Source organism: Triticum dicoccoides, chromosome 5B (assembly GCF_002162155.2).
Source record: "Triticum dicoccoides isolate Atlit2015 ecotype Zavitan chromosome 5B, WEW_v2.0, whole genome shotgun sequence".
NCBI lineage: Eukaryota > Viridiplantae > Streptophyta > Magnoliopsida > Poales > Poaceae > Triticum > Triticum dicoccoides.
This window is the reverse complement of record NC_041389.1, coordinates 628,813,731-628,822,171: the sequence shown is the minus strand read 5'-3', so window position 1 is coordinate 628,822,171 and position 8,441 is coordinate 628,813,731.

Genomic DNA, 8,441 nt, shown 5'->3' with positions numbered 1-8,441 from the left:
ATGAATTTTTACCGACCAAAATACGTAACGTGCAAGAAAACGGAGTCCGGGAGGCACACGAGGTGGCCACGAGACAGGGGGGCGCGCCCAGGAAGGGTGGGCGCACCCTCCACCCTCGTGGAGGCCTCGTGTCCTTCCCGGACTACTTCTTTCTTTCTAAAATTCTTAAATATTCCAAAACTGATAAAAATGCCATTAGAATTGTTTTGGAGTCGGTTTACTTACCGTACCACATACCTATTCCTTTTCGGAGTCTGGACTGTTCCGGAAAGTGTCCCTTATGTATTCCTCTGGGGTTACGGTTTCAACAATATTAGTTTCAACATTGATAGGATTACCTGAGATATAATGTTTAATTCTTTGACCGTTCACCACCCTCGGACTTGTGCCTTCGAAGTTGTTGATTTTTATGGCACCGGAACGATAGACCTCCTCGATAACGTAAGGACCTTCCCATTTAGAGAGAAGTTTTCCTGCAAAAAATCTTAAACGAGAGTTGAATAATAACACATAATCACCTACGTTAAACTCACGCTTTTGTATCCTTTTATCATGCCAGTGTTTGACTTTTTCTTTGAATAGCTTGGCATTCTCATAGGCTTGGGTTCTCCATTCATCAAGTGAGCTAATGTCAAATAACCTCTTCTCACCGGCAAGTTTGAAGTCATAATTGAGCTCTTTAATAGCCCAATATGCTTTATGTTCAAGTTCAAGAGGTAAGTGACAAGCTTTTCCATAAACCATCTTATACGGAGACATACCCATAGGGTTTTTGTATGCAGTTCTATAAGCCCATAATGCATCATCAAGTTTCTTGGACCAATTCTTTCTAGATCTATTCACAGTATTTTGCAAAATTAATTTGAGCTCTCTATTGCTCAACTCTACTTGACCACTAGACTGCGGGTGATAAGGAGATGTGATTCTATGATTAACATCATACTTAGCAAGCATCTTACGAAAAGCACCATGTATAAAATGTGAACCACCATCAGTCATAAGATATCTAGGGACTCCAAACCTCGGAAAAATAACTTCTTTAAGCATTTTAATAGAAGTGTTATGATCAGCACTACTAGTTGGAATAGCTTCCACCCACTTAGTAACGTAATCAACAGCAACTAAAATGTGTGTGTAACCATTAGAGGCAGGAAAAGGTCCCATATAATCAAAGCCCCAAACATCAAACAGTTCAATAACAAGAGAATAACTCATAGGCATTTCTTGACGTCTACTAATATTACCAATTCTTTGACATTCATCGCAAGATAAGACAAACTACGAGCATCTCTGAAGAGAGTAGGCCAATAAAAACCGGATTGAAATACCTTATGTGCAGTTCTATCTCCAGCGTGGTGTCCTCCATATGATTCAGAGTGACACTTGCGTAGGATCTATTCCTATTCATGCTCAGGTACACAACGTCTAATAACACCATCTACTCCTTCTTTATAAAGGTGTAGGTCATCCCAGAAGTAATGTCTTAAATCATAAATGAACTTTTTCTTTTGCTGGTATGTGAAACTAGGTGGTATAAATTTAGCAACAATGTAATTAGCATAATCAGCATACCAAGGAGCAGTACGAGAAGCATTAACGACCGCTAATTGTTCATCAGGAAAGCTATCATCAATAGGTAGTGGGTCATCAAGAACATTCTCTAACCTAGACAAGTTGTCTGCAATGGGGTTCTCAGCTCCCTTTCTATCAATAATATGCAAATCAAATTCTTGGAGCAAGAGAACCCATCTAATAAGTCTAGGCTTAGCATCTTTTTTTCCATAAGATATTTAATAGCAACATGATCAGTGTGAATAGTAACTTTGGAATCAACAATATAAGGTCTAAACTTATCACATGCAAACACAACTGCTAAGAACTCTTTTTCAGTAGTAGCATAATTTCTCTGGGCAGTATCAAGAGTTTTACTAGCATACTGGATAACATTCAATTTCTTATCAACTCTTTGCCCTAGAACAACACCTACAGCATAATCACTAGCATCACACATAATTTCAAAGGGTAAATTCCAATCAGGTGGCTGAACAATAGGTGCAGTGATCAAAGCTTTCTTAAGTATTTCAAATGCTTCTATACAATCATCATCAAAGACAAAAGGAATATCTTTTTGCAATAAATTAGTCAGAGGCCTAGAGATTTTAGAAAAGTCCTTAAATCATCCATGAATACCTCACAAATCTTTTCACAAAAGTCAGAGAATATAGCCATCATACATCTTTGGAAGGTAGCAGGTGCATTACATAAACCAAAAGGCATACGTCTATAAGCAAAAGTACCGAAAGGGCAAGTAAAAGTAGTTTTAGATTGATCCTTTGCTGATACAGGTATCTGAGAGAAACCAGAATAACCATCTAGAAAGCAGAAATGTGTGTGTTTGGACAGTCTTTCTAGCATTTGATCGATAAAAGGTAAAGGGTAATGATCTTTCTTAGTAGCTTTATTTAATTTACGGAAATCAATTACCATCCTATAACCTGTAATAATTCTTTGCGGGATCAATTCATCTTTATCATTAGGAACAACCGTAATACCTCCCTTTTTAGGAACACAATGGACAGGGCTTACCCAATCACTATCAGCAACAGGATAAATTATACCTGCCTCAAGGAGCTTTAGTATCTCCTTTCTTACCACTTCTTTCATCTTAGGATTCAGTCATTGTTGAGGATCTCTAACTGGTTTGGCATCATCCTCCAAATTAATTTTGTGTTGGCATAACGTGGGACTAATGCCCTTGAGATCATCCAGAGTATATCCAATAGCAGCACGGTGCTTCTTCAGAGTTTTCAATAATCTTTCTTCTTCTTTCTCTGAAAGGTTAGCACTAATAATAACAGGATATATTTTCTTTTCATCAAGATAAGCATACTTAAGATTATCAGGTAATGGTTTGAATTCAAACACGGGATCACCCTTGGGTGGAGGGGGATCCCCTAGAATTTCAACGGGTAGGTTGTGTTTCAGCATAGATTCATGTTGAAGGAACACTTCATCTATTTCCCTTCTTTCCTTCATAAACATATCATTTTCATGGTTTAGCAAATATTGTTCTAACGGATCAGTAGGAGGGACGACAATAGAAAGCAAGACCAATAATATCATCCTTGCTCGTTGATTCTCTATCACGAGGTTGTCTACGAAACTTAGCAAAATTAAACTCATGAGACATACCCTCTAAGCCAATTGTAATAGTATCCTTTTCACAATCAATCTTAGCATTAACGGTATTCAAGAAGGGTCTACCAAAAATAATGGGACAAAAGTCATCTTGTGGGGAACCAAGAACAAGAAAATCAGCAGGATATTTAACCTTCCCACACAAGACTTCAACATCTCTAACAATCCCAACTGGTTTAATGGTGTCCCTATTAGCAAGCTTAATGGTAACATCAATATCTTCCAACTCAGTGGGTGCAATATCATGCATAATTTTTCTATATAAGTCATAGGGTATTGCACTAGCACTAGCACCCATATCACATAAGCCATGATAAAAATGATCTCCTATTTTAACAGAAATAACAGGCATGCCTACAACAGGTCTATGTATCTTAGCATCTGGTCTAGCAATATAAGCAGCGTGTTCACAAAAGTAAATAACATGCCCATCTAAATCATCATCCAAGAGATCTTTAACCATAGCAATACTAGGTTCAACTTTGATTTGCTCAGGAGGTGTATAAGTCCTAGTATTACTCTTATGAACAACAGTCAAAGTTTTAGCATGATCCTTTATCCTAACAGGAAAAGGAGGTTTCTCAACATAAGTAGTAGGAATAATAGGATCACTATAAGTGGCAGTCTTTTCTTCAACTGTAATAGGTGCAACTACTTTTACTTCAATGGGAGGATTATATTTAAACCACTTCTCCTTAGGGAGATCAACGTGAGTAGCAAAAGATTCACAAAAAGAAGCTACTATCTCAGAGTCAAGTCCATATTTAGCGCTAAATCCACGAAAGGCATCAGTATCCATAAAAGATTTAACACAATCAAACTTAGGTGTCATACCTGACTCCTTACCATCGTCGGAACCCCAATCTTCAGAGTTGTGTTTAATTCTTTCCAATAAGTCCCATTTGAATTCAATAGTCTTCAGCATATAAGAACCAGCACAGGAAGTATCGAGCATGTTGCGATCATTTAGAGAAAGCCGAGCATAAAAAATTTGAATAATCATTTCTCTGGAGAGCTCATGATTGGGGCATGAATATAACATTGACTTAAGCCTCCCCCAAGCTTGAGCGATGATTTCTCCTTCACGAGGCCAGACATTAAATATATAATTACGATCACGATCAACAAGATGCGTAGGATAGAACTTCTGGTGAAATTCCAACTTCAATCGTTTATAATTCCAAGATCCCGTATCATCACATAGCCTATACCATGTCAATGCATCTCCCTTCAAAGATAATGGGAAGACCTTCCTTTTGACAACATCATCGGGAATACCTGCAAGCTTAAATAATCCACAAACTTTATCCACAAAGATAAGGTGTAAATTGGGATGCAATGTTCAATCACCTGCAAATGGATTAGCTAGCAGTTTCTCTATCATACCCGAAGGAATCTCAAAGTAAATATTTTCAATAGGTTCAGTAGGTTGAGGAGCAACTCTTTGCTCTTCTGGTCGGGGTGAAGATACCCCGAACAAGCCCCTCAAAGGATTAGTTTCCATAGTAATAAGTGACAGAAAATTTGAGCGCACTATATAAATGTTTCCTTACCAAGTTCCACTCACCAAAAGCGCTACGCTCCCCGGCAACGGCGCTACAAAAGAGTCTTGATGACCCACAAGTATAGGTGATCTATCGTAGTCCTTTCGATAAGTAAGAGTGTCGAACCCAACGAGGAGCAGAAGGAAATGACAAGCGGTTTTCAGTAAGGTTTTCTCTGCAAGCACTGAAATTGTAGGTAACAGATAGTTTTGTGATAAGATAAATTATAACGAGTAACAAGCAATGAAAGTAAATAAAGTGCAGCAAGGTGGCCCAATCCTTTTTGTAGCAAAGGACAAGCCTGGACAATTTCTTATAATGAGAAAGGAGCTCCCGAGGACACATGGGAATTATCATCAAGCTAGTTTTCATCACGCTCATATGATTCGCGTTCGGTACTTTGATAATTTGATATGTGGGTGGACCGGTGCTTGGGTACTGCCCTTACTTGGACAAGCATCCCACTTATGATTAACCCCTATTGCAAGCATCAGCAACTACAAAAGAAGTATTAAGGTAAACCTAACCACATCATTAAACATATGGATCCAAATCCGCCCCTTACGAAGCAACGCATAAACTAGGGTTTAAGCTTCTGTCACTCTAGCAACCCATCATCTACTTATTACTTCCCAATGCCTTCCTCTAGGCCCAAATAATGGTGAAGTGTCATGTAGTCGACGTTCACATAACACCACTAGAGGAAAGACAACATACATCTCATCAAAATATCGAACGAATACCAAATTCACATGACTACTAATAGCAAGACTTCACCCATGTCCTCAGGAACAAACGTAACTACTCACAAAGCATATTCATGTTCATAATCAGAGGATTAATAATGTGCATTAAGGATCTGAACATATGATCTTCCACCAAGTAAACCAATTAGCATCAACTACAAGGAGTAATCAACACTACTAGCAACCCACAGGTACCAATTTGTGGTTTTGATACAAGATTGGATACAAGAGATGAACTAGGGTTTTGAGAGGAGATGGTGCTGGTGAAGATGTTGATGGAGATTGACCCCCTCACGATGAGAGGATCGTTGGTGATGATTTCCCCCTCCCGGAGGGAAGTTTCCCCGGCAGAACAGCTCTGCCGGAGCTCTAGATTGGTTCCACCAAGGTTCCACCTCGTGGCGGCAGAGTTTCGTCCCGTAAGCTTTCCTTTGATTTTTTTCCAGGGTAAAAGCCTTCATATAGTAGAAGATGGACACCGAAGGGCCACCAGGGGGCCCAGGAGACAGGGGCGCGCCCAGTAGGGGTGGGCGCACCCCCCACCCTCCCGACCAGGGTGTGGGCCCCCTCCGGTAGTTTCTTCGCTCAATAATTCTTATTAATTCCAAAAATAAGTTCCGTGGAGTTTCAGGGATTTTGGAGCAGTGCAGAATAGGTTTCCAATGTTTGCTCCTTTTCCAGCCAGAATTCCAGCTACCGGCATCCCCCCTCTTCATGGTAAACCTTGCAAAATAAGAGAGAATAGTCATAAGTATTGATATATAATGTGTAATAACAGCCCGTAATGCAATAAATATTGATATAAAAGCATGATGCAAAATGGACGTATCACTAGTCATGTTGCCATAAGACCTTATAGAGTTGCTCCTGCTTTGAAAGATGAATTGGAAAGGCAGGTGCAAGAAATGTTGGACTCTGGTGTGACCAGACCTAGTAACAGTCCTTTCTCTTCCCCAATGTTGTTGGTACAAAAGAAGGATCACTCTTGGAGGCCTGTTTTTGATTATAGGCATCTTAATGCTATCACTGCTAAATGTAAGTATCTAATCCCAGTGATTGATGAGCTTTTGGATGCATTAGCTGGTTCTTCATGGTTTTCTAAGTTGGATTTGAGATCAGGCTATCATCAAATAAGGTTTGCCCCTGGAGAGGAGTATAAGACTGCATTTCAAACTCATAATGGCCATTTTGAGTTTTTGGTTATGTCACAAGGACTAACCTGGGGGCCTAACACTTTTCAGTTTGCTATGAATAGTGATCTGTCTCCTGTGTTGAGGAAATGTGCAGTGGTCTTTTTTGATGAAATTTTAGTTTTTATGCACCTCATTTCCAGCACTTGGCAGAAGTACTTCAGTTGTTACTTAAGCACCAGTGGCAAGTCAGATTATCCAAGTGTGCTTTTGCCCAGCAAGAAATTGGATATTTGGGTCACATCATTAGTGGTCAGGGGGTGTCCACTGACCCTGCTAAGATTTCTGCTATTCAGGACTGGCCAGTCCCTGTGTCTGTTAAGGAGGTCAGGGGATTCTTGGGTTTGGCTGACTATTATAGGAAGTTTATTAAGTTGTATGGAGTTATCAGATGACCTCTTACTTTATTGCTCAAGAAAGGGGTGTATTTCCATTGGACAGATTGGAACAACAGTCCTTTTTGGCCCTCAAAGAAGCTCTTGCATTAGCACCAGTGTTAGCTCTTCCAGATTTTTCCAAGAAGTTTATTGTGGAAACAAACCCGTGTGATGTGGGCATTGGGGCAGTTCTTATGCAAGATGGTCACCCCTTAGCATATGTTAGTAAAGCTTTGGGCCCTAGAAACCAGGCCCTTTCTGTTTATGAAAAAGAGTATTTAGCTATGCTTCTTGCTATGGATCATTGGCGACATTATTTGCAATTGTCTGAATTTGTTATTCAGACAGATCACAGGAGCTTAGCCAATTTGTCTGACCAGCGTTTGCACATAGTTTGGCAACAAAAAGCTTTGACTAAATTGCTTGGCCTTACTTACACCATATGTTACAAAAAAGGAGTTGAGAATAGAGCTGCTGATGCTTTATCTAGGAAACCTCACACTGCACAGGAAGTGCTTCATGAACTCCATCATATCTCTTCTGTTCAGCCACTGTGGTTGGAAGATTTCATAGAGAGTTATGTTGGTGATCCCTTTTTTGCCGCACTATTGCAACGATTGTCACTCAATCCTTAGTGTGATAAGAAGTTCTCTTTGAGAGCTGACATTCTGCGCATTGATCAATGTATTTGGGTTGGTAATAAACCTCAGTTGCATCATCAGTTGGTTAGTGCTTTCCATGATAGTGTGATTGGTGGACATTCAGGTTTCCCTGTAACTTACAAACGTGTGAGACAACTGTTTCATTGGGCAGGCATGAGAGGTTTTATTAAACAGTTTGTGCAACACTGTTTGATCTGTCAGCAAGCTAAGCCTGAACGTATACCATATTCGGGATTGCTGCAACCTCTGCCTATTCCAACTCTGCCTTGGGAAATGGTGACCATGGATTTTTTGAAGGTCTCCCCACATCTGGCAGGTATAATTGTTTGTTTGTGGTCATTGACAAGTTGACAAAATATGGCAATTTCATTCCTTTGCATCATCCTTTCACTGCTCTGTCTGTGGCTGAGGCATTCCTGAATTCAGTTTATCATCTCCATGGCATGCCATTGTCCATTGTGTCAGATCGTGATCAGGTGTTTACTAGTCTCTTTTGGAAGGAGCTGTTTACTAAGACGGGTGTTTTGCTTCGCATGAGTTCTGCTCGACACCCACAGACAGATGGTCAGACGGAGCGTGTGAATCATCAAGTGGAATGTTTCCTCAGATGTTTTGTCAGTGCACACCCCACTCGTTGGGCACAATGGATACCTTTGTGTGAGTTTTGGTATAATACGAATTGGCATTCGGCTACGGGGCAAACACCATTTGAGGTCGTTTATGG